This window comes from Thermobia domestica, chromosome 15 (genome assembly GCF_964235325.1).
Source record: "Thermobia domestica chromosome 15, izTheDome1.hap1.1, whole genome shotgun sequence".
In the NCBI taxonomy this organism is placed as follows: domain Eukaryota; kingdom Metazoa; phylum Arthropoda; class Insecta; order Zygentoma; family Lepismatidae; genus Thermobia; species Thermobia domestica.
The window spans coordinates 162,096,576-162,110,177 of NC_137468.1; the positions used below are offsets into that span (position 1 = coordinate 162,096,576).

General features: G+C 37.8%; 1 protein-coding gene and 1 long non-coding RNA gene across 3 annotated transcripts in view; one reads left to right on the plus strand and one right to left on the minus strand.

Annotated features, from left to right (window-relative positions):
• Positions 1-13,602, minus strand: part of Ppat-Dpck (Bifunctional Phosphopantetheine adenylyltransferase - Dephospho-CoA kinase) — a 220,825-nt gene that overhangs the window by 117,998 nt on the left and 89,225 nt on the right. The window lies entirely within an intron of this gene.
• Positions 3,699-10,905, plus strand: LOC145671944 (uncharacterized). The gene is made up of 3 exons (XR_014128592.1): positions 3,699-4,353; positions 8,085-8,253; positions 10,148-10,905. It is a non-coding gene; the product is annotated as an uncharacterized LOC145671944 (long non-coding RNA).

The following is a 13,602-nucleotide window of genomic DNA, read 5'->3' on the forward strand; positions in this document are numbered from 1 at the left end:
TTTCAGTGTAGCTAAATGGTATGGATCGAGTTTGAAGCGGTCGATGGTCAAACTAAAACAAGTGAAATGTAATTAGAACTTACAATTAAGTACGGTTTTAATCTAAAATGTATACCAGGCCTAACAAGTAAAGGTTCTCTCCCAAGAATCGGGGATCCGGAAACTGCGCATATATTTAGATAGAGGAGGGCCATGAAGGAATATTGGTGAAATATGCCGGGCCGACAGCAAAGGATAAATCCAATATGACCGCCCGAAGGTCATGCCAATCGACTTTTGCAAGCAATCTCTCATCCACTTCCCATGGGCAGATTGACTTAATGTTTTGCAGACTGATATATGTATGAACACTACACATCTATTGGTTTGAAATTTCGCGGACGTTGACGTATTGAACTCAATATGGCCGATCAAAATGCAAATGTGTCAACGACTCGTGTCTGGAAAACGAATTATACTATGGAATTGCAGTATCACTAGGGTTTATATATACACTAGCTGAAATGCCCATTCTTTGCACGGGCCAGATAAAATATCTATGTAAACAAACAGAACAACGGAAGAAAAATATATCTGCCATTTTTATTACTGTTACATATCCTGGTAAACACCCCCTGACACCATCTGGTTCCCAGCCGATGGGGGCCGTATTTAGAGATGGGCAGAATCGAGTCCAAGAATCGATTCCACTCGATTCCTTACTGTACTCGATTCTCTGTGCTCGGTTTCTCTGGACTCGATTCTGGATTCGGTTTAAGTATTCTCATTTAGTGGCCTGCGTTGGTGATCCTACGTTCATGACTTCATGTACGCGCTTTCTGGATTCGATTCTGGATCGGTTCTGTATTCGGTTTTATTATGCTCAATCAGTGGCTCACCTCCCTGACAGTGCATTCAACAAGCTGCGTATACAGAACACATTTCTGCTATTCATATACCAACTGATAGGAAACTAACCCTTACGCAGCGTAAAGAGCTTCGACTGAATTCACTAAAGTAGCGTACTCCTTGTTTCGTCTTGTTATCAGCGGAGGGAGGAGAAGGCCAGTAAAGCAAGCCATGGAAGGAGTAAGAATCGAGTCCAGCAGAAACAGTAAGATAAGAAGTATGGTAGCAACAAATGCGGCACAGCGAATTGCAACATGCTTCTGTGCATATGATAGGCATTTTTTTTTAATATAGCGTAGAATGTTTGTTTATTCACATTGGAGAGCCAGGATTTATTACCTAAGTTTGTCCGATTCAGTTGAAGAGAATTTTAAATCGAGGAAGAAAATATTCCATAACAGAATAAAGGAAGATTTTAGCAAATACGAGTATAAATAATATCTTTCTAGCTGAGGTAATTGACAACATGCGTCAAATTTCTTTAACATCTCTGTGACCAATTACGCATTCACTCAGCCGAAACGCCCCGTACCTAACACAAGATGTTATTAGCTTATAACTATTTTTACATAGGATGAAAATACGCCCCTACCCAGCAGATGAGTGTAATGTCATTACAACAAGTGAAAATGCTATCCCTGTAACTCGCATAAATTTGTATCCTACTTTAAACAATACTTTCGATATCAGCTTGGGTTGTGAAAAAGCGCATTAAAATTAAACCAATCGATCAATCAATGAATATCGGGAAGAACGAAGTAATTACCTATAGGCCTACACGAAAAAGTAGAATCGAATTAAATTACGATATCAGCTCAGTTTCCCTGTAACGTATTGCAAGATGGACGATTTAATTATAACTAATCATTCTTACATTCAACCAACTCAGAATAAACTATGTTTCATAAATGAACTCAACTCGTAATCGATTATTATTATTATTATTATTATTATTTAGTTTAACATCCTGCGAGCGTGAACCGAGGCTAAGAGATACGGTAATAATGAGGTGGATAATAATAAAATAATAATAGTGGAATGACAAAAGTGGGTGGAAACAAGAGAACCCCAATAAAACCCACACACAGTGTTTATCCACCACAAAACTCACTTCTTTTAGCACAGAAGTGCAATTTTGATCGCAGCTGTAGTTATTCCTAGTTCCCTGTATCTTTCTTTATAATTATAAGCAGCTGTATAGCATTCGTATGGCATTTGTGGCAGTTTCGGATCTAGAAGGTAAAAACGGAGGGGGGGGGGCTACCAGGTCTCAGACTATGATAGGCATACTATAAGTTTACTATAAACTTTCAATGTATATAAATAATAGCTTAAATTATTTTTGTCACTCAGAAAACTGGGGGGAGGCCTAAGCCCCCCGACCCCAGGCCAGATCCGCCGTTGATTTGTGCTAGGATTTGCAGTACCTACCACAAATGCTGCATGAGTAATTCAACTCTGGACTTACTACATATCTCATAATTCCCATGATTCATTATTATTATTATGATTGTATTTTAACTTGTGAATTGTGAGTACCGGTAATGAGTCCAGAATCTTTTCCAGAAATTAAAAACTGTGGGGGCCAGCAAGACCTCAGACTATGATATGTATGTCATGAGTTTACTATACACTTTCAAAAATACATAAATAATAGCTTAAATTATTTTTGTCACTCAAAAACTGGGGGACCGAGGGCTACAACCGCCACTGAATTAGTCGAAAACAATAAATGATACTGAGTCGTTGTACTGACTAGCGACGTATGCAGGAATTTATTTTGAGGGGGTCCAAAGCTTTTCCTGGTGCGTTCAAATTCAATATGAGAATAAATTATATTAAAATTTGTAAAATTACCCCTAAAATTATATTAAATTTACAGACAGATCGAGATTTCGGGGAGGGGGTCCGAACCCCAAGAACCCACCCTGCGTACGTCTTTGGTACTGACCACGTATCATTCTGTTGAACGTTATTATCTGGCGGGATAAAGCCATTCATAGAATGAAGGCTACAATAATTTTAGCAAATGTATGTGTTAAAATACACGTATGGAATACCTGCAATTTAGAAATTGTAATTATCTTGTATATTGGTACCATTGATTGTGTTAATTTTGTCCCTTTATTCAAGTCTGACTGACCAGTAACCAACAAATAGGCTTATAGAGCATCTGCTTTCCTGTACTTCCATTCTGAGCACAGCTGGTCTCGATTCTGCTTGTGCTCACTTTTCACAAACCGAGTCCAGGACATCTGAATCCAGAATCGATTCTGTTTGTGCTCGGAATTGTTTTCTCATAAATGAGTTCTGAGCTCCGTACTCGATTCCCTACGCTTGCTCTGATTGGCTGGAATTGATTCCGAAATCCTTTGAACAGCATGCACCGTAGAGTGAACAGCATGCACCAGAACTCCACCCACTCGCTTGGCGACACTTGGCGAGTGAACTTCAGTTAGCCTCGTGTGCTTGCGTGTTACAAAGCGTGGGATTCAGTGCATAGAAACAACGGGGATGCAAATAGATGTGAAAAGGAGGATAAACAATGAACTTAGCTATGCATAAAAAAGAGGGCGGGCAATATAAAATGATTCTTCTAATTCGTGTTGCTAATCGTGAAAAAGACATGTGTACTTTATTAACTAAAATCATACCATATTATATATATATATATATATATATATATATATATATATATAATTACAATGCCAACTACTTCAAATTGTTATTACTTAACTTTGAATACGAATTGTTTGCCACTTAAGTACCGTTAGATCGCAAGATCGCGCTGGGGGGGGGGGATTATGAAGAAAACCGATTCCGATCCGAGTCCAGAATCGATTCTCTCCCTGCAGAATCGAGTACGTACTCGATTCTCAAAAGTACTCGATTCTGCCCATCTCTAGCTGTATTTGAAAGTCAACGCCAGTGGGAGTATCACCATTCATCTTAGCGACCGCCAAAACTATGAATTTGACACTAATATCGGTAATTTTGGATTATTTTTACATTTCTCGATATTATCCCGGTGACCCCCGGCCCAAAGCCGAATGGGATTAATTTGGAAGTTAATGCGATCCGAGTTTCACCATTAACCTTACCCAAGTAGCACAGTCACGTCATAAACACGTCTTTTTTTGGGGTTCGAATTCAAAATGACGTCTTTTGAAAATTTTGAACGTCTTTATCACGTACCAAAATGGTAACAAAAATGACGTGTCAAACATGACTAAATTGTACGTGTTTATCACGTGCCAGAATGGTACAAAGAATCACGTGTCGAACATCACCAAAAATAGACGTCTTTTTTAGGTGCTAAAAAGCGCGGACGTTCCCCGTACTGTAACTGCGAGCAGTGCATGCTGGGAATCGTGAGCCATTTGCAGAATCGTGTTTTGATGGTATGTGAATATACATAATGTGTTTTGTTAAAGGCACCTGTGATAAAGGTCAGCTTTAAGACAAGTAAGTATAATTCCTATCCTATTCCTATCTAGGTGCATTCTGTGTAAAATTCAGCAGATTGAGTATTATAATTGTGAAGATTAGCTCCTCATACAGCGTTGCCTATGGTTTCTTATTACAGTGTATTAAAATACCGTAGAAAGAACGAGGATACCTCCATTAGGTTAACATTTGCAGACGCCTGTATCAAATTAAATATTTTAGGTAGAATACTATAGTGAAAGTAGTAAAATGATAATGTATGTTTTATTATTCTCAATAAACCGTATATGGGAGTGAGTATGCATGGGAAAGTATGTCATTCTGTGGTGCAGTTTTACTATACAGATCCATAGATTGTAAAATGTACGAAAAGTTTGCCTATTTCATGTCGAGAACAGGACCAACCAACCTCCGCGGGGCTTCTTCTAACCCGTTCCTACTACTACTACTTATACTATGGATCCGTATAATAAAAACTGCACGCATTGTGGTACTATTTGCCAAGGCGAAAGATTGCTAAATACAAGGAAACAACGAGATGGCAGTAAATGTATGCTTTTGGAGGCATTACTGGAACAGACGGTTCTACTAAATTTTGATACATTTCTTACATTTTCAGGTTAGGTTAGAGCATTGTATTTCCTATAGCAGAATATGCACTAAATGAGGAGCTCCATTACTAATTGCAGATTGCCTTCACAGGGGTTAGTATAAATATAGAGTAGACGCATGGGGCAAGGTTCTAGAACACAGGTCCCCCTTCCCACTTAATTGTAACAAAGACAGAAAAGAACGTGCCGTGCGGGGCTCTAACCCGCCTTCACTCGCTGACGCTCGCTCAACAATACATGTGAATTAAATGTTAAACTTTGGTACAGAAAAGAACCAATCTAGTTGTTAACCTATATGGGGGAACTTGTGTTCTAGAACCTTCCCGACGCGTGGCATATTAAGTACAGTGCATAAAACACGAAACAACTTTTGCTAGGTGCCCACTAAAAAGCACAAATGCATTCTATTGGAATCAGTGCAGGAGCACAGCAAGAGGGCCCGAGCGGCAAAGAGGGGGTGCGTTCCTAGGGAACAGGCACGTCAGCGACGGGGACTATGCGCGTAAAGAAGAATAGTGGAAAAGCACATTTACGTTTACAATGCTTTCACTATCACTCAAAATGCGCCTTCACTCGAGCAGACGGTTCTACCAAATAGAAAATTTATAGGTAAAATATTATAAGAAACATTTTTCATGAAGGAATAAGAGTGTGAATATAAGTAATTACTGTCAGTGTACAGCATATTGAATTGAATTTTAAGTGATCAGTGAAAGTATTGTATATGTAAGTGTGCTCTTCCACTATTCTCGTTTAGACGTATATTCCCCGTCGCTAACGCGCCTGTTCCCTACGGACGCATCCCGTCGCTGCCGCTCGGACCCTGTTGCTGTGCTCCTACCCTGACTCGGTTATATATTATTCCTGCTTTTTAGTGGGGAGTTGATATAAATTGGTTCATGTTTTATTCACTGAAATTGTTACGCTTTACGTCCACGCTGTATTTGTACTGAGGCCTGAAGTCAATCTGCAAGCACTAATGGAGCTTCTGATTTAGTTAATGCTCTGCTAAGAGAAATGCATTGTTCTAACCTGATATGAAACTGTAAGAAATATGTCAAAATTTGGTAGAACCGTCTGCCCGAATAATGCCCAAAATTCATTTCAATTTGCTGTGTACTGACATTAATTACTTACATTCACACTTTCATTCCTTCACAAAAATATGTTTCACATCGTATGTTACCTATGAATTTCCTGTTAGGTAGAACCGACTGCTCGAGTGAACCCCTTTGGGAAATGACCCTCGGTAATTGTTGCAATGCCAATCGTGTATGACTTCAGAGTTAGAAACAACGAGCCCTATGGAAGTTCTAACCCCTTCGCTCACTCAGTTATGTTTTGTTTAGCCTTTTGTAGCACTACTGTCTTAAATTTAGTGAAAAATCCACAAAATCGATGAATATTTGGTAGACCCGTTTGCTAAATTAGTGCCCCCCTTGTATATGTGCATAATCAGTGGGAGGATATTACTCCAGTTGAGAGCACTCTCAAACTGCAAGCATCGCCCTACACACCCTCACAAGACACTTGGCTACCGTAACTGTGCTACAGAATTCGGTGTGGAAATCATAATAATGTAACGGGTTTTTGACTGTTCGAATATTTTGTTCATTAATTGAGTAGACAGCTCCCTCGCATTTTAGATTACAGTACTTACTTCAGTGCCAGCATATGATGATGGATACTTATCAATGTTGCCACTGAAGTTCAAAAAAATATATTCCAGCTCAATTAAGTATCCTTACATGACTATATTATTATGATTTCCACTGCTAATCGTGAAACGATTCAAAGGAAACCAAATGTCTTATTAAGGGAGCGTGGTTGGGGGCTGCGCATTAACAATGGAAGTCTCTTTGGGTCAAAAACCTGCTTTCAGTTAGAACACCAATTCCTCATCATTAAAAAGAAATGAAATTAAATATTTAGTTTCACGCCCCAGGAAAGGCACCGAGCCTAAGGAAGATGGTGATAATGAAATGTGAAAAATGGTGTTATGAAGAAAGTGGGCGAAAACGGGAGAATGTCGAGAAAACTCAGGCACATGGTGTTTGTCCACCACAAAGCCCACTTGGCACGAGCTGGGATCGAACCAGAGATCCCACGCACTAGAAGTGAACGCTCTACCACAGGCACTGCAGCCCCATCAGTAAAAAAAAAAAAAAATACCTCATTGCTTCGGGGCTTACATATCTGCTGCCCCTCCCAGAGTAGGATATTTTTTATTTAAAAAAAAATAAAACCTACCCCAGAATTGGAGCTCTTGATTTTTTCAAGCTTGTATTATAAATGTAAGTTTTTTTTTTTTTTTTTTTACACGTTGCAGAATTTAAATGAAGCAATACATAGCAAGAAATTACTTGTCTTGGTGTTTTTGGTCAAAAAATGTCCGCGTTCGAAAACGCAGGTAGTCATTTGTGTTCTTTGTGTTCAAGATGCGATATTTTTCGCTCTCACTCCGTTCTCAAATCCGATCCCTGCTTCTTATGGGGCCGCGGTGGCTCAGTGGTAGAGCGTTCACCTCTGGTGCTTGGGGTGCCGGGTTCGATCCCAGCCCCGCCAAGTGAACTTTGTGGTGGACAAACACCGTGTGCGTGGGTTTTCTCGGGGTTCTCCCGTTTCCTCCCACTTTCTTTATTCCACCATTTCATCCATTACTCATCATCACCGTCTCCTTTAGCCTAATCGGCATAAGCGTGGGACGTAAAACTCAAAGATTTTCCGATCCCTGGTTCTTGTTAACAACGTGCAGACAATAATCCATAAAATCTATCTGTCCACAAGTTTGTCAATATTTATTTTACGTATCTTTCCATTTAAGAAGTGACCATTCCTGCACCGAGGTTGAGACGATTTCAGACTCTTCTTCACACCGTCCTTTACGCTGAAAATATCCAGAACAGAAAGCATGTGAAATTTATGGCTGATATTTTCCTGCCAACTCATTTTCCTCTATAAGCTCTCAGTTTTTTTTTTTTTTTTTTTAATACAAAATGCAGTAGAAACTCACTTTACTGTTTACATGAAATTAAACTGCTTCATTTCATGTTAAATGTATTTAGTCGTTGTAATAAGCCTAGCTGTAAATACATGTTATTTGCCAAAATAAGCCTTGCATGTACTCCCACTTTCCAGAGCGTGTGGCCAATGCTCCTGCAAATGATGAATTGATCAACAGCAGACCACCTAGCACGGAATCTTTCTTAACTGAACTTGAAAGCCGTAACTCTGACCCCTTTCTGCTCGTCGAGCTGCTCTAGAAATATCACTGTGGAGGATGACATACATACCAAAGTTGCGACAGGTGAGTTTTTGACATGTTATTTTATAATACCCATGTAAGAAAATGCCGAGTAAGAAGAAAAGAAAGAAAGTAGTAATATTTTATTAGTACTTAACTAAAATAAAATAATTGTTGAACAAGGCAATACTTTTATGTAAACGAAATATTCAATTTAACGTTCCACGATCAGGCACTGAGGCTAAGGGAGTCGGTGATGATGAGAAGTGAATTAAATGGTGGAATGAAGAATGTGGGAAAAAATTGGAGAACTCCAAGAAAAGCCGCTTGAAGTGAGCTGGGATCGAACCAGGGGCCCCAGGTACCAGAGGTGAACGCTCTATCACCGAGCCACAGCTGCGCCAATTTTATTTAAATGTTACTGTTTCAGCAACTACCCTTGTCTTCTTCAGATACACTCTATTTATTTATTTATTTATTATTTTAGATTTTTAAAGATTTCCTTGTTTATTAATTTTTATTCCTTCAGCAATTATTTTATTTGACTTATTTATATATAAGCAAAGCTTTAATATGGAATGCATCACATGTTATAGTGTTCGCGCTTTTTTTTTTTTTTTTCAATGGGTAAAAGTACTCCTCCCGAAAATATTTTTCTCAACAGAGGGGTAAAATATAATTTTCACCAAAGAGAAGTTTTATTTTTATTATTATTATTATTGTTATTAATAATAATAATAATAATAATAATAATAACTGCCGCAACTTCTAACCCTGCTCAGAACAAATAATGAGACGATTTTCACCCTACTGCTTGTGACAGAATTCTGGTTCTAGAAGTCTTATTTTTTAAAAATACTCCAGTAACAAGTGAGGGGGCGTTTGCTCACAATTTTTTATTTTTCGGAATACATAAGTTATACACCATTTTGTTTGTAATTTTCACTTTATTTTTTGTCATATTTTGAAATGCTAATATATGTTTCGTCTTGCATCATAAATTTAACTTATCAAATCGTATCCAATCAGGATAAAATTTCTTATCACAGTAGAAGGATACCTTTTCTGGTTAGTTCCACCTGTGTACAGCTTGTCAGATTGCTGCATCCGATAGCGCAGTTCTGTCACGATATGTAAATGCGGAATTTTGACTTCATTTTGGGGGTTACATAGCAGTAGTGAAAGATAATACATGGAATTTCTATCGTTGTCTAGTTGTGTTTGATAAATGAGTAGCTATATTATTTTATTATTAGAAAGTTCTTTGTTTCATACCATAAAAACTATTCTTACTACATCAGTCTGCATCAGTTATGATCCCAGTCCCCGCAAAGTGAACTTTGTGGTGGACAAACACAGTGTGCGTGGGTTTACTCGAGGTTCTCCCACTTTCTTCATTCCACCATTTCATTCAGTCTTCATCATCACCGTCTCCTTTAGCCTAGCCGACATAACTGTAGGACGTAAAACTCAAAGTTTTTTTTTTTTTTTTTTTTGCATCAGTTGTAATATCGTATCAATATACTTGATCGTCACTTTTAGCTCACATCCTAAAGTTGGTCTTAGAGTGGCATTTTATATTATGAGAACATACGTAATGTAGGCTTCTACGAGTGTTTCAGAATTATTTGTCATGTATCTGTATATATAAAGTTTTATATTCCCCAACTTGTTTGATCCTCCTGAACAATCAGAGTTAACAGCTGCAATAAAATCAAAAGTTAAGCTATTACAGAATAACTAAAATTAATGGTAGTTTAATTTCGCTGTATGGAAGGCCGTTAAAAGTGGATTTTTGAGAATAAGTGACTTCATGCAAGCGAGTGCAGTAACTAATCGTTTTATTGCGTATTGATTGTAGTTGCACATGACGTATTGTATTTTTTTTTTTTTTTTTAATTTTCTCCACCTGAAAAATTGCACTATGATTGTTCATGATTTTTTTTTTCTGTTTCAGTGTTCCTATTTGTCATCGTTGGGAGGAAAAGGGACCTTTCTCTGATGCTTGGTTTCCAAAGAGCTGGCGATGAAATTTAACTCCCGCGGAAAAAAGAGCAAAGTTTACGTTGTGCAAACTAGCCTTAAAGACACTTATCATTCTTGAGTAAAAATAAAGATCTTCAAATGAACAATTGCCACAAATCTTCAAAACGTTAGTAGAAAGATATTCACTTCCATCTGCCTTGTTGTTTGCGGATGAAAAGGATTCGGCATGCTTGAAACATGTTGACCTGTTCCTCCTCGCTTTGTTGGAAATCAAGGTAAAGGCATCTCTTTCGAAAACTAAAAGATGGAAGAAACTGATACTGATATAATAGACGAAGAAGTGGGATACTTACCGCAGTCCCCATTTTTAACCTACTTAAGCACGTGAGGCTTTTTTGATATGATGCAGTATTTCTGTACTTTCAATAACTATGAAAGGTGTTTTCCTTCATACGAAATTTATAGGAAAATTTAATTCTTTTTATTTTATATTATTAAAAGATCTCTGTAAGTTTTAGATTATAACCAACAGATATGCATTGTCTACATATTTCTTGTTTGTATTACAAATAATATAGACAATCAGTGTTTCTTGTTGCATTACAAACAGTATGAATATTATTTTATACGACAAAACGTGCACATTGTACATATAACTAATAAATGTAGAATTCAAATTAATGGTTATGTGTTTTCGCTTTCATCCCTCAGAGATTAATTAATTTTAAGATGTACTTTCTTTTTCGATTTTCCACCTCCAAAATAAAGGTGTCTTAAATTGGAGTTATAAAAGTTTAGTCCTAAATTTTGCAATGTCAATAAAACCCATTGTTCTTGTGTGTGTGAGGGTGTGTTGGATGTGGGTGGTTGTGTTTGTGTGTATGTGTGCGCATACTAGCGTAATAATGGATAGCTATAAAATTTAAGGAAGCACTTGTTGTACCGTAATTTCATTAAGAAGAAGGTACTAGTAAATGCACATGAATAAATTCCAGTGACGAAATGAGTGGATTCTTCTTAGTACTAAGGGCCGCGGTGGCTCAGTGGTAGAGCGTTCACCTCTTTTGCTTGGGGTTCGATCCCAGCCCCCGCCAAGTGAACTTTGTAGTGGACAAACACCGTGTGCGTGGGTTTTCTCGGGGTTCTCCCGTTTCCTCCCACTTTCTTCATTCCACCATTTCATTCATTTCTCATTATCACCGTTTCCTTTAGCCTAACCGGTATAAGCGTGGGACGTAAAACTCAAAGATTTCATTTCATTTAATTTTCTTAGGACTGTAAGTACAATGTTCCTTTATTTTTCCATTTCATTCTTTGTTTTTACCATGTTTATTCGTCTTTTCTCATTCTTAAGTTATGTAGGGCTTTTTTTTTTCGCCAAGGGTGAGTCTTACATTCGAGGGTTTTTTTTTATGTTTTTCAAGTCGATCCAATGCGTCTCGGTTTTCTTTTTAATGTATGGCTTTAAATTTATCCTTTCGTGGAGCAAGCGCTGCCGTTTCTTTCCTGTTGCATTAGGTATATAATTATTCCTCGACAGCTATTGTATATTCGTTTCTTAATGTGTAGATAAATATACCACACATTAAGAGGCGAATATTTACTATTCAATAGGCTAGTATCCAAATACTAAAAAAATAGAAATCAACAACACTAGAGGTGGTCAATTGGATATGGAAATCCCCAATCCATAGATAATACGAACCTTCGGAGAAGCGAAATTTCCAAAATCTTCCTACAGACCAATCAAATAGACCACAATACTTTGACGTTCCCCAATGTGTGCTTCCGAAAGAGGGTGGTGATGCATTTCGCTGTGGCAAGATCTAGGGTTCTTAGGGTCTATCCTGATCTGTTATTTATTACAATAACCCAGTGGTCTTGCTTATTTGGTATAGGAGCTTGTAAATTATTATGCAAATTACAACACAATGGTGAAAAATCAAGCAGCAGCCACGAGGCTAAATTTATTTTCATTATTGTTTTTACTTATAATAAACGTTGTCCAGTTGTTATTCGTAGAGTTTTTACTTAACCCAAGAAAAGTGTTGCGGCCAGAGATCAGTTCAGAACTGTACGCAGTTAAGAAGAAAGAAAAAGTATGATATTTTCTTTTTTTATCATTTTTTTAAAAAATGTGTTGTAAGCTGTGTGTTTTAGAGTAGATATTATTATTATTATTATTATTATTATTATTATTATTATTATTCAGTTCCATATGTCCAAATAATCATAAATTGATGTGTATCCAGTGTTGACATTAGGAATCTCAATCTATGTATAGTAGAACCTCGATTATCCGACACAGTTTCAGGGTTATTTGTTTCAACCACTATTCAACCGATCTATTTCAAAATTTACGGGGCCAAAACTAGGTAGCCCTAGTAGCCTAACCTCTAACTTTGGTGCAAAACGGTTGAATAGGGGCTGATAAATAGCCTCAAAAGTGTGGCGAATAATCGAGGTAGTACATGGGATTGAAATTCCTAATGTCAAAACTGCGGATGCACATCAATTTCTAATGGTTTTGACATTTGGAACTGAACAATCCTGTCAGACTTCCATGACATTTGAGGCAGCGAGAAGCAAAGGAGTGTAAGTGACATTTTCAATAGAGTATGTATGTATCTAAAATGGATTCTTCACAGCAAAATATACAAACTGTATAATGAAGTTCGGCGTAGAGCATTCATGGGTAGACTTTCTATTGGACTGCGACGAGCTTCACCATCTAGTTTGTATATTTAGCTGTGCAGAATCCATTTTTGAGACATCCATACTTTATTGCAAATGTCACTTACACACCTTTGCTTCTCGCCGCCTCATTTCGAGAACGCCCCCCCCCAACTCACATGAAGGGTGTAAAAAAGACGTGATTTACACGTGAAAACCACGTAAAAAAGACGTGATTTACACGTAATTTCTATGACGTGTAAAAGACGTCATAGAAATCACGTCATATTCTATCACGTGTAAAAGACGTCATAAAAATCACGTCATATTCCCGGACATTTCCACGTGGGAAAAGACGTGTAAATCACGTCATGTTCGGTGTATTTTACGGTGTTTTACACCAATAAAACCACGTCTTTTCGACGTCGGTGTGCCGCTTGGGTAGTGACCGCGAAAACTGAATTTGACACTAATATAAGTCAATACTAGTTTTCCATGTTTCGGTAAAGGCCCCCTGAGACCCCTTGGTTCCCAGCCGATGGGGGCTGTATTTGGAACTCAACGCTTGTGGGAGTATCACCATTGATCTCAGCGACCGCGAAAACTATGAATTCGACACTAATATCGGTCATTCTACTACTTTTACATAAATCGGTAACCACCCCGCAAGTACCCCCAACAGCACAAGATTTGCTAGGCATGTGCCATTTAGGTGTCCCAACTACTTTTTAGGTACCCTACATTTGACACATA